Source organism: Thamnophis elegans, chromosome 1 (assembly GCF_009769535.1).
Source record: "Thamnophis elegans isolate rThaEle1 chromosome 1, rThaEle1.pri, whole genome shotgun sequence".
Lineage (NCBI taxonomy): Eukaryota > Metazoa > Chordata > Lepidosauria > Squamata > Colubridae > Thamnophis > Thamnophis elegans.
In genome coordinates this window covers 151,104,410-151,118,314 of record NC_045541.1, presented here as the reverse complement: position 1 = coordinate 151,118,314, position 13,905 = coordinate 151,104,410, and the positions used below count along the sequence as shown (strand labels likewise).

At 39.4% G+C, this 13,905-nt stretch overlaps 1 protein-coding gene across 2 annotated transcripts in view; it reads right to left on the bottom strand.

The window, feature by feature from the left end:
* The window catches only part of AKT1 (AKT serine/threonine kinase 1), a 97,180-nt gene that overhangs the window by 62,047 nt on the left and 21,228 nt on the right, over nucleotides 1-13,905 (bottom strand). The gene's annotated exons all lie outside the window — the stretch shown is intronic.

Sequence of the window (13,905 nt, the reverse complement as noted above, 5' to 3'; positions counted from 1 at the left end):
GATAAACCATACCTGATTTTTGGGGTGTACCTCACCATCTGAAATTTTACTATGAGCATACATGGTATTGATGAAGTTCAGTATGCTTATCCACTATTTTAGAAATGAACGGCATAAACTGAAATAATAATTAAATAATTACCCACTTCATTACAACTTTTTGTTACAATGGATTGCAATCAATTAAATTTATGCCATAATAGATCTGTTAATCTTCAAGATTCTTAAAGACTCCATTGATTGTGTTGCAAGAAACAACCAATAGATTATTAAACAGAGATCTCAGTCTGGTTCTGTTAGGCCTGCAGAATTCGGACTCAAATGATCTTAAGAAAAATCCAACTCTTCCCCAAGAGTTAAGAGTTAAACTTAAGAGTTAAACCCAAGGTTTGCAAAGGCATTTTAACTAATATATACTATAGTTTTGCCTAAGATTTCTTGTTAACCTTACAGTTCATTAATAATGTCTATCTTGTGGACAAAAAAAAATCAGTTGAGGAAGTACATTTCAACCGAAGTGGTCAGATATGAATGTAAGCAGTAATGGATTCTGCACTGCTGACCACCAGTATTTGCACCAGCTTGTATTCCAACCACAGAAATCCATGATAAAACACTAGCAGAAAGTATACTAGTATATCATATGAAAGATACATAAAGATATGCAACACAAGTGTGCATTTCTGAACTACCACAACCGGTTGTAGGCCATTTTACATCTAAAATGGAGCATGGAAAAATGAAGACTTTGGGACCACAAGAAATCGTTCCAAAGTTACACCCTGCTAGCCAGACTATGGAACAAATCACTCACCAGGGTGAGGTACCAGAGGGCAAGTTTGTGAGGAAGCAGTCTCTTCGACAATTGGCAGCGGTGCAGAAAAAATGCTGTGTAACTATGGAAACTCCAACATACGTCAAGAGGGCATCACATGAAGCAGGCTTTATTTAACTCACTTTTAAAATACGAGAACTCATCAATCTTCCATTCATACATATACACATTTCAAGGCAATGGTTCCAATCTACTACACATAGGTCTGCAGCAAAAAGGGTTAAATGATGCCTTGAACAACTAAGCGTGGTTGAAGGATGCAGCATTGATCCCTTCTCTGCTTCCGTCAGAGCTTCAGCCTAGGCGTAGCAATAAATCTCTCATGAGCTCAAAAGATTCAAGGTCAGAGTTCAGATGCTGCTATTACTGAGATGTGAAAGATGCGCTCATAATGACTATGATTAGCTACTGCAGACTCCAGCCACATTTACATGTCTTTCTACCTCCCTTACAGAGTAATGGACTCTTCACCCATGTTTGTCAACCTTTGAAGGTGAAGGCACCTACACAATGTTTTCCTAACAGTCTTGTCAGATCTCAGACTCCTTATTTCCTGCCTTGCTGGATTCAGCCCTCACACCTTCCTAGCAGACATTATCCTGAGAGCGGAGTAAGAATGCACTGAGATTGTCTTGATGAAGCCTTGCCAATGCTGACAAGCATGGGAAAATTTCAGACGATCTCATTCTTATCCCCAAAGCACAAACCCATTCCTGATCTCTAACAGAGAGAGTGAAGTGGCTGGGATCAACATTAACGAGGATCTCCCATGTGTGCAAATATGTGTGGTCCTGGTCCTGGGAAGTGAATGGATATTTCTTTTTCTATGTAAGCTGAAGTCTATTTCCAACTTGAATCCAGAAATGGATATTTTTGCCTCAGTTATCAAATCCCAGGAGAAACAGCCCCTGACCAACACATAACAGCTAATGTCTGTGGCGTTCACAAGAATGAGAAGGCTAACCAAGCATTCTTGGATGAAAGCAAAACAGGACTACAAGCGTGCCTGAAAATAAGTTCCTAGGCTTCAGAATAAGGTGAAGTGCATCTAAAAGGATTGTCATGTACAATATATATGTATAAAAGAAGGAGAAAACCAGGGAGAAGCCCCTTAAGAGTGATACAGGATGAGACCATTTAAAAGCAGCTTCTTTGGGGGAGCAATTCGTTCTCCTTAATTAGTTTTGAAAGTATAAAACAAAAATCTAGATGCTAAACTAAAACATTTATTTATGATGTCAACATATAGAAAGTATTTAAAAATGCTGAAAGATAACTTTAGAGCCAAATAGACCAATGATAAGATATTAACTACTAAATGTTATTACTAAAACTAGACAGAGGTAAAGTGTACTCTATGACAGTTTATTAAGGGAGTGTTAGAGCCCAAAATTTCTGCTGCTACACGAGACACTTGTTAAGTGAGTTTTGCCCCATTTTACAACCTTCCTTGCTACAGTTGTTAAGTGAATCATTGCAGAAATTACGTTAGTAACAAGATTGTTAAAGAGAATCTGGCTTCCCCATTGACTTTGCTTGTCAGAAGGTCGCAAAAGGTGATCATATGATTCTGGGACACTGCAACTGTCATAAATATGAGTTTGATTATGTGAATGCTGCAATGGTCATAAGTATGAAAAACAGTCGTACGTTATTTTTTTCAGTGTATGAACGGTCACTAAATGAACTGTTGTTAAGTCGAGAACTACCTGTACATGTCAAAAGCAGCAGTTGCCACTAGAAGCAATTTTAATGCATTCTCCACTTTTGCAAAAATACAGTTGAGAGTTTATTAAATATTTTGCCTTCAGTTTAACATCCAGCATTCATAAGATCAGGCTAACACTGCTGCTCCAAGAAAAATAATAAGCTCTTTTCTTGAATGATGCAGGAAAGCCATAAAAATTGTACTACAAGACCAAAACCATTAGCAGAATGTTTATGTTCAAATTAGCAACATTGGATGAATGGCCAACTTCATTTTAGCAATGAATGTTTGCATTGTCATTTGCTTTTTTATATTAAAAAAAAAAAATATGCCATTCTATTCTACTGTGTTTCAATGCTGAAAAAACTGTAACAGAGGAAGGAACTGTTCCAGCAGCTAGAAAACCTACAAAATTCTTACCATAACTTTGGCACAGTGCATTTTTTAGCATCACAACAGTCTCTTTATGCTAGAAGATTTGCTTTTTTCTTCATAAATTTACCATCTACTCTACCCCCTTCACTCCAAATGTTAGTTTTATCTTTCTTTATTAAGTTAGAGGATGGGGAGAAGGATCAGTCCTTGCTTAGTAACTGCTATGCTAAATGGACAGGCTAAACCATTGATTGTTATATCTATTTCCACTTCAAAGGGAACATACTTTTTTAAAAAAGTACATCTATTTCTTGGCCTCTGAGAACCACAGTGAAGTGACATAATCAAGAATAGACAAGGGCAAAATTTCAGCCTTCAGAACACTTTGGTGGAAGAATTACTTATATCTTTAAAAAGTATGTTAAGCATGCCAGAATGTTAATGCACCAATTTTGTTTGTTGTTCCCTGCACTGGATTTGTCTGCGTCTACTCTAAGCTTGTGCTGTATTGCCATCCTTGGAATAAAGAAAGAAATCGATGTAAATTTCAATCAGGATGATCGCAAAGCCTTTTTGGCTTATTTATAGCCATTCAAAACATTTAACTAAGTTACAAAAATATGACTGAGGCCACACTCAAAAATGAAATTCAAGAAGCAAGCCAATCAAAGTGCAAAGCATTATGCACACTGGAAGCAGTAGCATTATTCAGAATGCACATACATATTTTCCGTATCTCTAAAGCAGAGCGTACCAAACAATGTCTTGGGTAAATCCTGGATTCTTCAAAATCTGGAATTTGTCTCTATTACTTTTCTACATGCAACTTAAGATTTGGGAGCAGACCCTGGAATTGGATGTGTCTTCTATACTTGAATACCATGCTCTAAGACAGAGGTCTTCAAACTTCAAACAAGCAGAGCTGGCTGGAGAATTCTGGGAGTTGAAATCCACAAGTCTTAAAGTTGCCAAATTGGGGACTCCTGCTCTAAGAACTTCAAATCAAACCCAACTTAAAAAGGCTTCTATTGAAAAATTCATTTCATTCATATGGTCTTCCCCAGGCTTACAGCTCTTGGTAACCTTACAGCTCTGTGTACTCTGTGTTCATGCATAGCACATGAAATGTGGAAGCTTTTTTTAATTACTGGTTTGCAGAACCAGGGACAATTGTCCCTACCGGTTCGGCTGAACCGTGCCGAACCAGGAGAATTTTACCCCTGGGCTGGCCACCTTACACAGCACAGTTCCTGGTGGCTCAAAACCATAAGAGTCTCTCCCCCAAATCAGAATCTGGCATTTCAATCACAGTCTCCAGTATAATCCCCAAGCTCAACCTTACCTTATTCTCAATGCTTAAGGAAAGACCAGCTTTTTACAGTTTTTAGTTATCTAAAGGAGATATGCAACTTGGGCTTGAATGTGGAGTGCTGGGTACTCTCTGAGCTTGTTGTCTGCTTGCAGACATTTTATTAACCAATTAAGTAACATCATCAGTGCAATAGCAATAGCAATTAGACTTATATACTGCTTCATAGGGCTTTCAGCCCTCTAAGCGGTTTACAGAGTCAGCATATTCTCCCCAACAACAATCCGGGTCCTCATTTTACCCACCTCGGAAGGATGGAAGGCTGAGTCAACCCTGAGCCGGTGAGATGTGAACAGCCGAACTGCAGAACTGCAGTCAGCTGAAGTAGCATGCAGTGCTGCATTTAACCACTGCGCCACCTCGGCTCTGTGTGCAAGTGTAGGGCTTGCTGCATTGGTGCAGGTATGGTTTTCTTTTCTCCTTGGTAGTTCCTTGATTAGTTTTTTTTTTCTGCTTGATTTTTTTGCAGGTGTATCTACTGTAGGTGTTGGCTGCTGAAGGGGATGTGTTTTGGTCTTTTTTCCAGGAACTCCCTACTGGGTCTATTAGTTTACTTATACAGTTTTGGAGAGCTTTAATGTGCTAAGGTAATACCATGTAATAATAGTAATCTGTTGATTGTTTCTGAAATGTTTTTTGATGCATAGTAGTCTGGCACAAAAACCAACTAAAGCCTTCTAAAACATCTTAAGTAAACCAAATCACCCAGTAGCCCAAGAAGAAAAAACAAGAGTCATCTTCAACATACAAGGACCATAATAGTCACTATGTAGGACTGACTGGCAGAAAATCAGTAGAACTGATCTATCAGTCTGTTGGTGGCTAATTTGTCTGAATGCAAAGCTTCCAGTAACTCCCCAGTGGGAACAGCAGTCAGAAGACACAATGAAAACACATGGACAGACTTAGTAAGAGTTTCGTCTGAGAAACTGTGAGCACCCTAAACCTAGACAACTCCAAAAACACTAGGGAATTTCTGGAAGCTTTGCATTCAGACAACTTAGCCACCAACAGACTGACACAAATAAAGCATATTACATACCATTCAAAAGAGGCAATAGAAAGCTAAAAAGGAAACAAAAAAGTTTCTCTTTAGGAAACTAAACTGAGACTAGACTAAACCAAACTATGTCTCTTTTGGTGAAGAAACTACAATTGTCTTCCCCACACCAAATCAGCAGTTAACTCATACTATCTCACAGACCAATGGAAGAATGGCCGGCCTCTACCACAAGCTTCAGGGGTTCTTTCAGTTATTCCTTTTGTGAGTCAGTGTGGCCACACAATTTAAGATGATTACTCAGTTTATCTGAGCTTCCACTGCATATGCCACAAGCTGAGTAACAGCTGGATTTCCTTGCATCGTTCTCTTATAAACAGCATATAGTAACAATAAAACTGGTTTTCTTAGCCTCCTATAACTACTTTCATATTTTCAAATGCTTTCGGTATTTATTTCTCTATTCAAAAACTTCCCTAATTGTTACAGCTCTCTGCTCTTAACATTTGTGGTAAATCTGCTGTGCAGTGTATTTTGAAGCCCACCTTTAAATACATCTAACCAGGGTGTTTTGCAAGCCATATGTAAGCAAACAGTACAACAAATATTAACAGAATACAAAATAAAATTTCAGCTTCCCTCAGTTCTTAGAAAAGAGAACTTTTAAAAAAGTGTCCCGGATGAATGTAATTTTGCCCTGGAATTGCACAATTATGATACGACTTCAAAGAAGGCCTATGTTGGCGTGCTTTAAGCAAAGACAACATATAAAGCAGAAGCACCAGCAAATTTATATGGGAGTAAAAAGTCCTGTAGCCAATAAAGTTAAATCTATGAATGTCAAATAAATTGGGTTAAAAGCCAACTGGTAACCACAGAATTCCCTGCAAATGGTTTTGGTCCATGTATGTGGTCTTTGACAGTCAATACCTTAGAAACAGTCCCTTATGTTACAGTTAACTGGATAAAACAAAAGTGCACATCACCATGGAGAAATCATTCCTGTTCAGAACTGGTAAACTATCCTGAGCTGGAAAAGATTATATCTAGCTTCTGCCAAACCACCCAAAATTCGAAAATGCAGCCTCAGAATTAAGGATATCCAGAAGTTTTCTCAGCCTAGGACATTTAGCCTTTTGCAGTAAACCCATGACAAATGACCTCTCTTCCCACCAAAGAACAGAAAAAATACAAAACACACTGAGGCATCTGCACTTTTTAGGGCTGTTATTGTTTTAATAATGTTTTAAGCTGGCCTTTATTTTTCATTTTCAATTTGTTACGCTTTAGTGTAGAAATATTTTTTTTTTAAAAGGGAAAAAAAATAAGGCAAAAGTAAATCAGATAATTCAATAGCAATTGCCTCAAGGAGTACCATAAAAACCCAAGAAATAAGAGGGGAGGGGGTTTACACAAAAATGTTTTTAAGATCAAAGTATAAGCTGAAATGCATTGAGCCCCACTATTAAACTTCATGAGATTTTTTTTGGGGGGGGGGAGAGATACATACAAGATACAAAAATGCTTCTTCTCCTACCATGTACCAAACTTCCTCACTTTTAGCAGCCGCAAAACATTGCGCACTTGCTTTCCTTGTAATACACAGCTTATGCCACGCTTTCATGTCTTGTGTATAAAACACGAGCAGCAGAGGAAGTCAGTTGTAACTGCTGCTGCTATTGCAAGCCCAAGTCACTGCAATAGGAGTCACAAGGCTACTCAAGGTCCATTGAAAACTGAACAGTTCATTCATAAGATCTGCAAACTGTTGGCTTGAGGTCAGATAGATGACTGTTTTTTCCACGAGCAAAACATCTGCTGTCCTGGAAGTAGCACTTCCTTTAAGTGACTGACTCATGGCATTGCCAGGAACTACAAAGACTTGACACAGAGGAAGGAGTCTCATTTCATTTCCCCATTTAGTGCAGGCAAAAGGCATATAGGAGGCCACAGTGGAAACTTCATACACTGCCACACAGAAAGATCTGCAATATATTTAGATGTTCAACCCCTCTACTGCTTCTAGCTTTGTAAAACATTTACATCCCCGCAATGGACATCAGGCAATTGCAAGCCTAGGCATCATCAGAAGCCTCTAGAATTTAATTAATTTGAATGCCCAAATAAATGGCCATTGGGAGACAAAGAGAGCCTCTATTTACTTCCTTGATGCAAAACTGCAATACTGAACCTCAAAGGGGGCGGCGGGGGGGGGGGGAATCCTATGCAGGAACCCTTGTAAAAAGACAAATTTCTCATTGTTTTAATGAAATCTCAACTTGCTGGGGAACAATCTTCACCACAAAGTTGCAGTAGAAGCATCAGAACCTTTGCTGATGTTTCTAGCACTCTGATGGAGAACCTATGGCACGGGTGCAAGAGGTGGCACGTAGAGCCCTCTCTATGGCATGCACACCATCTCCAGCTACTCTTCTAATTTCCAGTGTGCACATGCACACTGGCCAGCTGCTTTTCTTGGGTGCTGGAGCGCCAGAAAATGCCCCCCCCAAACAGCCACATTTCAGGCTGTTTTTGGGCCATTTTTCAGGCTGTTTTCAGGCTGTTTTCAGGCTGTTTTCCTAACTCAAACTCTAACCCCCAAAACAGCCTGAAAACAGTCAAAAAATGGACCGAAAACAGCCCAAAAATTGACCTGAAAATTGGCCAGAAAATGCCCAAAAAACAGCCATGCACAAGCCAGCTAGGTAGTCTTCGGGTTTCTGGTGTTCTGGGCCCACGAAGACCAGCTGGCTGGCATGCATGCTGGAAATCTGAAGACCAGCTGGCCGGTGCATGTACACTGGCCAGCTGGTCTTCGGGTTTCTGGTGCTTCGGCGTGCGCACATGCACGTGTGTTTGGGCACTCAGTGCTGAAAAGGTTTGCCATCACTGTCCTAGCACTTCCTCAAGGTACAGAAAATTATTTTGATTTCCAGATTTCTCTTCCTACTAATATACACAACCTTCATCAAGAACAGGCAATGTGGTATCCTCCAAGCATCTATCAGATTTATATCCTACGAAAGGTACCTTTTGTGGGTAGCTCTCTATTTTCCTTGTCTTCCTAGTCTTTTAACTCTTACACTACACTGCAATTCCCACATGCCTCAGCCACCTCAGCTGGTGGTCGAAGATGGCAAAAATTGTGCTTCAAAGCATCCAGAGGCTACCCCACTGCCAACCTTATACATGGCATTGTGCATGTAAGAAGATATTAGAAATACATAAGCATTTTAGAGCTTGAGCTATTTGTAAACTTCCCTAACTTCCTTTTTTACGACCATCTATTCCAGGGGTGTCAAACTCAAGGCCCGCAAGGTGCTTAAATCTGGCCTGGAAATAGCAAAGGACTGGCCTGTGGTGCCTCTGCTAGTAAAAGCAGGACACAGGGTGGGGGTGGGGAGGTCACACGCATACCCCCCCCCAAAGAACCTGTTTTCGGTCTGGACGGCCCCCTGCACCAGTCTACTGGCCAAAACGGGGCACGGGAGTGGCTGGCAGATTGGTGCCTTCTGCTGCACAGAAGACCCCTTCGTTTGATTAATTATGTGCCATGAAATCAGTGTCAATTGTTAACAACTATGCAGATAGACTTTCTCCAGGAGGATCTATTGTCAATCCCATTGGCCATGTCTTCCAATGAGGCACCCATTGATGCTGTAACTAAGACCATCCGCCTTGCTGTTAGTTGTCCTCTTGTTCTCTTACCTTCCATTTTGCCCGGTATTACAAAACCTTTTCAGAAAGCTGTATCTTTGAGTAATGTATCTGAAGTATGATAATTTGAGACTGTGTCTGGAATGAGAACTCAGGGTTGATGTTTTCAATGTTCCATTTTTTTTTGTTTTCTCCATTATCTATAATAGTCTCAAGAAACTTCTATCACACAAAAATTCAAAAGTATTAACACTCTTTCACTTCTGCTTCTTCAAAGTCCAACTTTCACTTCCATACAAGTATAATGGGAAATCCTATTTCTTGCACAATTCTAATCTAATTCTATTCTAAATAATAACAATTACAATTGGTAGTGTATTACTTGATGTTGCTTCCTGTCCCGTTGACATCTGACCATACAAGGCAGAAGCATTCTATCACTTCAAAATCTTCATTGTCAGTTCTAAGAATGGCTGCTGTACCTGTTGTCATTGTTTTTCTATATATTTTGGTCTCATTATTTTTCCATTATGTACCTTGACTTCCATTACATAGGGCTTGCAGATCACTGTATTTCAGCTATCAGTTATTGTTACAAAGTTACTGTTATCAGCATAGCATAGATTGTTTGTTCTTTTAATTTATAAACCAATTTATAAACCATCTTCTTCTAATCCAGTTTCCAATAATATATATTCTGCGTATATGTTGAATAAATAAGCATATACAGCCTTGTCTCCACTCTTTTGCCAACATGGAAACAATGGAAGCAATCTGTTTGTCCTTCTTCTGGTCCTTCTCTGGCTTCCTGACATGTGTATAGGTTTTTCATGAGGGCAATCAGATGGTCTAGGGAGTCCAATTTTATTAAGCATATGGACATAACTGACACAATTTAAGATTGCTCTGTGAAGCAATTGATGATAATGATGATGTTACCCATTCAGTTGTATTCAACTCTCGGTGATTCTATAAGCCAAGTCTCTCTACATCTTCGGATCTTGCACTACTTCTCTGAGTTGTTCTATGCTCTGGCTGGTGTCTTTTAGGTATTATTTGAATTTCTCAGTCCCAGATGCATCAGCTTTAATGTCTTATGTTCTTCCTTTTCTTAACCAAGTTCAACATCTGGTTTCTCCCTTTCCATGTAAAGCTCTACTCTGCAATGGATGATCATAAGCATTCATTTACTAGCATGTGAGAAGGTCTCTTATCCTATTGAAATCTGTGAACCACTAAGGCAAACTTAAAATTCAGACATAGCATCCTTTCATATGCTAGAAATCACTTGATGTTTTTACGCATCAAAATCAATTCAAGGAAGCATGGGAAATTTACCGCTCCCCCCCCCAAAGTTAGTATATAGGTTTTCATTTCCTTTTCAAGAAATGAAGGAAGAGATCATTTTTAAGAAATCATATATTTTTCTGTAGATTTTCTTTTCACAAGTTTCTCTTGTTGTAATTATAGCCTGAATATGTTTCACAAGCTCACAGTATCAGACACTGGTTTTGGAAACATCCTGTGGTTAGTTTACTTAAAACCTTTCAAAGTCACTTTTTTTCCTCTCCATTCTCAGTTTATTTTTAAACTGCCACTATTGTGAACGGAAAGACACTATTAAAAAGACATCCCAAAGTGCAAAACAAAATAAAAACAAAGGGCACAATCCTGATATTGTCACACATGAAATTATGGTAAAAGACAATAATTGTTAAAATCTCCAACACAACAAAGCGGTCAGCAGTCAAGCTGAGAAAAAACAGCAGAGTTTAGTATAGAGAATGCTGGATTAAGACAAGATCTGGGTTTAAATCCCTTCTCAATCCTGAAGATTAACTGATTCTCAGTATGACCTACATAATCTTGTATAAAGATATGCTTTGCAAGTTCTCAAATGTTTTCATTCTCTGTGAAAAAAACCTCTGGCCATTTTCCTCCTTTGTAGGTGTTTAGGAATTGCTTCCAAATATTCCTTGGTAATGTTTCTCAGTTACTTTATTGTCAGAAGTGGCAAAAAGTGCTACTGCTGTTACGTTTTCAGATACATATTTTTTCATCACTGTGAAACATCCAGGGTACTCATTCTTCCTGATCTCAAAAAGGCCATGAGAAGAGTTTTATTGTAATAGCTTTCTCCTAAGGCAGAGGTGTCAAACTGGTGGCTTGCGGACCAGATGCATCACATGCAGAGGCCACACCCACCCCAGCTCCGCAAAGTGGAAACAATTGTGAAACATCACGTGGCGGCAATGTGACGCGTCGAATTTGACTCCCATGCCCTAAGGGTTTAAAGTGAAGCCTTAAAAGCCAGAGCAATCATCTGCTGAAGAGCAGCAGTAGTAGAGCAAGGAAGAACCTGACATGCACACCTGTCCCTTGGCCTCTTTGTCACTAAATAAGTAAGAGTAATTGGGCCTGTATGTAACACTGAGCTTTACAAACAAGATGGGGCAGCTGTTTGTGGACTAACTGCCCCAATATTTAGCAGCAGCCATCCTTCAGTTCCTGGAATTTATTGCAAAGTTGATGGTGGATCCCTTTGCTTTCAGTTATGATGGATTTCATGTAAACCTTTGCATAAGGTAGTTGGAACCAGGTGCCTAATGAACACTTTAGACTGTCAGAGACACTTACTAATTTCATAGGAAATATGCGGGCAGCTTTGGCATTTGCCTTATTGATCCCTGGGTCAGAGAGATTACAGGAAGAGATGAAGCAAGTAAAGGAGTGCCTGCAGCAGTGATGAAGAATGAATTCAACGAATCATAGTGTGCCCATGGGATCTTAGCTTATAGTATGACAATAATTCTGACTTCATTGTGTCTGTGTTAACTCTCCTCCGAGCTGCTGTAGCATGTTTGCAATTTTCTCCTCTTTTTTTTTGCAGACAAAAAGCCTTGCATTTGCTTCTCAGATGTTTTCAATGATGACTCTAGCTTGTCTGAAAGTGCCGGGATTTGGAGTTACTGTTTTATAGCACATTTATTGCTTCCTATGCAGAGAGTTTCGGACAGTATAGATGGGGAAAGTGAGGTTATGCCTGTGGAAGCTCCAACTGGATAAGGGTTTGTCTTCTATACCAATGATTCTCTCTAAGTGTGATCTAGGAACAGACCCAGAGCTTGCCAAAGGCCCCTTGATCAGTCCAGGGGTGACTGAGTTGTACATGACAATGAGGAAAGCCTGCTGGACCAGGAAAGGGTGCAATTGGCACACCTGTTAAACCTGTGCAAAGCTCCCACCCACTTTCAGCCATAGCTTCTACTTGCGACAGGAACTGCACAGGAAGACTTCCAAATTCCAAACCAACAGTGTCTGAGATTGCTACCTTGTCAAAGTACCTTTTTATTGATTTTTTTTTGCTTGAAACAAACAAAATGAAATTATAAAACAGATAATAAAATATAAATATTGTAAACCAATATGAAAAAGTAATTTATAACTGCTGTAAAAGAAAATTAATTACTTGTTTTTATTTTCAAAATATCTCTAGAGTACTATGTGCGACCTAGAAGCTCTCTTAGAAATAGAGATTACGTTGAGGGCGAATGTTTTGTTTTACATCATGACAGCTTCCCATTAATGAATCTTTTAAATAGTGATGTTTTGAGGAAGTAGAATTGTACAAAGAAGGACATAGAGAAGTAAGTGCAATATGATCTGGGGTTGGGGGAAGTTAACATCACTTCCTTGCCTCTTGGCTCTAGAATTCTCTGTAGTCAACTCCTACTGTAAAGGGGAAGGGTCTATTTAATGAGCCTATCCCAGATTACTGGTGAATCCACCAAGACAGGGATGGGGAACTATGGCCCTTTTATGACCTGTGGATTTTAACACCCAGAATTCCTGAGCCAGAATGGAATCAGGAATTCTGGGTGTTAAGGTCCACAGCTCATAAAAGGGCCATAGTTCCCCACCTCTGCACTAAGGTATCAGAGGGAGTTTGGAATTATTCCTGAGGTGCCTAGTCCAGTTGAGGTCAAGGTTGCAACTTGGAATGAACATGTGACAAGGGACTTGGATAATCCCTATTTGAACTTTCTGTGTTTGTGGATCTCATAGAATGGCCTAGTTTACAGAATAGCTACAGGAGAAAAGACAGCACGAGTAATGCCTAGAACATTTCTGGAGGAAGACTAGGATCAAAGCCAGTCAAGCACAAGTGAGAACCTTTGTTAGGAGTTATTTTATGGTGAAGAATAGTCTACTTCTCCACTTTTATGGCACCAACCTAGCAGGTGACTACGTCTCTTCTGGGTAAGTTGATTGCTTGGAAGTATACCCACTTGTTCAAGATGAGAAAGGGAAAAGAAAAATTCTGGGGTGCTGAAGGGCTAAAGAGATGAGTTATTGCTAAATGGGTTTATTGTGATTAGTCAATTTGCAAAAATGAGCATGTTACTCTCAAAACCTCAAACGCATCCTCTGAATTAAAAGAATCACTGAGCTCTGCTTCAGCAGCCCATAAAATCTAAGCACTCCCTTTTCTACTGTTCGTTTTGTTTTCCAGAAAAAAAAAATCTTGCACAAAACAGGAAGCCTCATTCATACATCTGTGGTTGCCAGCTTTAATAGATGTAACCTGTTTATTACAGTAGCGCTACCAACACCCAATTTTCTTGCAACTGTAATAAAAGAAGCAAATATTCCTTTCCCTCCACTTGGCTACCATTCGTTATTTGGGGACACATTTATCTAAACAGCTTCAAGAGTATCCAACTTCAGCTTCTAAAGACTAGAATTTTACTATTTTACTGGGACACTGAAGTGTAATAAAGCACTTTTATGCTGGTCTATGACTGTAATAATTTTTTTTTTAAAAAAAACCACAGCACTGTTGTTTTAGTGACTTTTAATTGAATTTCACTCACTGCTTTTACTCCTACTGTTCCTCCATCACCTGGTGTTTAAGGCAGCTTACAAAATGTGACAAAAAGACAGGTTTAAAGGGACTGAAA